The following is a 2,953-nucleotide window of genomic DNA, read 5'->3' as shown; positions in this document are numbered from 1 at the left end:
ATTACATATAATAGATATATAATAGTAATATATATATATATATATATATATATATATATATATATAGACACACAACACACACACCAATAATTACCATGTATCTATAGCATATATATTTAATATATATGTTATATATATATTATATATTTTACGATTATAAATATATATATATTATACACGTATATATAAATATATATTAACAGTATATATATAGAATATATGTCATATTTATCCTTATATTCATATATATACTTATTTTTTATATATAGGATATATATATTTTATATATATATATATCTACGACACACATTACTAAGATGCAACACCAAACACCACACACACACGACACATATGCTATATATAATGGTGTGTGTGTGTGTGTGTGTGTGTGTGTGTGTGTGTGTATGTGGTATATACTTTATGTAATATATAATACTATATATATATACTATTTTTTAACTATATATATATAAAATTAGATATTTATATAGAGATTGGATGTATATATATATATAATATAGATATACGTGTTTATATATATATATATATATCATATTTAGATAATATATATAATGCCTTACAACATTGTTTTGTTGTATGTCTAAGTATTTCAAAACAATATCTAAATCAAATCGTCAAATTTAATTACTTAATTACAAAATTGTGTTACATATGTGTGTGTCTGTTACACATTCAAATCTAAATACACATGCATACATTTAAGTTTTATTTGTTACTAGTGAAGTCTTTGTAACTCTTCAAAACCTTAACTAGCTTGCCATCTTCAATGAATGCGGTAGCAATATTGCATATTGCTCCTAATGTTCCATAATGTTCTAGAGTGTATGCATGCGGTTGCTTACTAATCTTACATTCATTATCTTCTCTATCTATTTCCAAAGACACTATATATAAAACCCGGGGCATATAGAACTTATAGTCATCAAAGTCTATAGCTAGCTTATTGAGAATACTGATATATCGAGCATCTAGTTTTCATATTTATTGTTTATTCCATAAAAATGTCTGCTCTTGAATTTTTCATTGGGATGCATGATAGACCCACTTGTGTACAATTCAGTATCTGAAGATATTATGCCTGAGAGAGAGAGGGAGGGGACCCGGCCCCACAAGACTGAGGAGCGTGCTCCGAAGAGAGAAAGAGAGAGAAGAGAGAGGAGGAGCAAGAGAGGTGAGAGAGAGAGAGAGAGGAAGGTGAGAGTAGAGAGTAGAGAGAGAGAGACGAAGATGACGACGAGAGAGGAGGGAGGAGAGAGAGGAGACAGAGGAGAGGGAAGAGAAATGAGAGAAAGAGAGAAGAAGAAAGAGAGAGAGAGAGAGAGAGAGAAAAGTAGAGAAAGAAAGACGAAGAGAGAGAGAGAGAAGAGAGAGGAGACGAGTTGAGAGATCGATGAGACGAGAGAGAGGCGGAGAGACTGAAGAGGGCCGAGAGAGGGAGGGAGAGAGAGAGAGAAAGGAGGAGAGAGAGAGAGACTAGAGAGAGAGAGCAAGAGTAGAGAGAGGAGAGAGAGAGAGAGAGTTAGAGAAATCGAGAGATAGATAGATAGATAGAGAACCAGATCGAGAGACGTGATCTGAGAGGATGGAGGAGAGAGAGAGGAGAAAGAGAGTAGAGCAGACGGAGAGAGAGAGAGGAGGGACTTCGAGTGGTGCAGAGATGACGAGAGTCAGAGAGAGACGAGCGTGATAGATAGATTAGAGAAAAAATGGAGGTACACTGAGAGAAAGTGAAAGAGAAATAGGTAGATATATCGTTAGATAAACAGACAGACATATAGACAGACAAATAGACAGATAGATAGATAGATAGATAAAGAGAGATTCACTGTTCAGTGGGGATGTGATGAGCTCGTCACGTCTCAAATAAATGTGATCGGAACTCGAGCGCGCGATCTACGATTTTCCTCGCCTTAAAATAATTAGAATCACTCGATGCTAGAATCCCACGACATTATCTTAGCTCTATAATGGAGACAGGGAGTCGGACGATTTCAAGAGGATGACGAGGCAAAGCTATCAATTACATCTATCGCCTCATTACCTAAATTTCAAAGCAGATCAAGATATTATAGCGCGGCCGTCCGTACGCCCGCCAGCGCCGCAAGCGTACGACAACTTCTCAGGCCGAAGAGCGTGAGAAAGGTCTCAATTTTCCCTCGGCTCAGTTTTCCTCTCGCCGTGTTGAGAGACTGTCCGGTCTGAGAGGGCTGGAAGGAGCGACAGAGAGAGAGAAAGAAAGAGAGAGAGAGAGAGAAACGGGCGGTACACGTGGATCTTGCAGTTCCCGGAGGATATCGCTGCAAAAAGATGCCTGTCTCAGGATTCTGAAGAAGCGCTTCCTTTTGCCCGAAGCCGAAACTGGTGATTGTGTGAATTTTTGGGTTTGCAATTTTTCCTAGAATCTGAAGTTTATCATTGGCACTTAAAAAACACCCGCAAAGGAGGAGAAAGCTATACCAAATTATTTGGAAACAATAGAAAAGAATACATCACGTTGAAGAAAGTAATAAAGAAAGAAAGAAAAGAAAAGAAAAAAAGCTTTGAAATTAGGCATCAAAGCTGCCATCTTACTTCCTGTTCCCTCTGCCAAATGATGGAAGTTCTGCCTTTCCCCGACACGACACAGTGAACATGCCGGCGGTCGCGTTTGAGGGCCGCACTCACTCAAGAGCCTCGCCTCCCCGCACCGATAGGGTGATTCTTAACCTGGCTCCGAGTCCGAGTAAGGCGGCAGCCCAGCCCAAAGGGGTCCCGTAACTGATTATGTAAACGGAGGGATATTCAACACATAAAAAAAAAAAAAAATCACAAAAATGCTCACACACTAATACTCACAAATGCTTACACACACACAATCACACACACACACACATACACAAACACGAATACGCATACGCACACTACAAAACCATCACGCACAAACGACAACATA

This window comes from Penaeus japonicus, unplaced genomic scaffold, assembly GCF_977035675.1.
Source record: "Penaeus japonicus unplaced genomic scaffold, GWHDUDI00000001_assembly GWHDUDI00000007, whole genome shotgun sequence".
Lineage (NCBI taxonomy): Eukaryota > Metazoa > Arthropoda > Malacostraca > Decapoda > Penaeidae > Penaeus > Penaeus japonicus.
The sequence above is the reverse complement of the archived record's forward strand: the minus strand, read 5'-3'. Positions refer to the sequence as shown.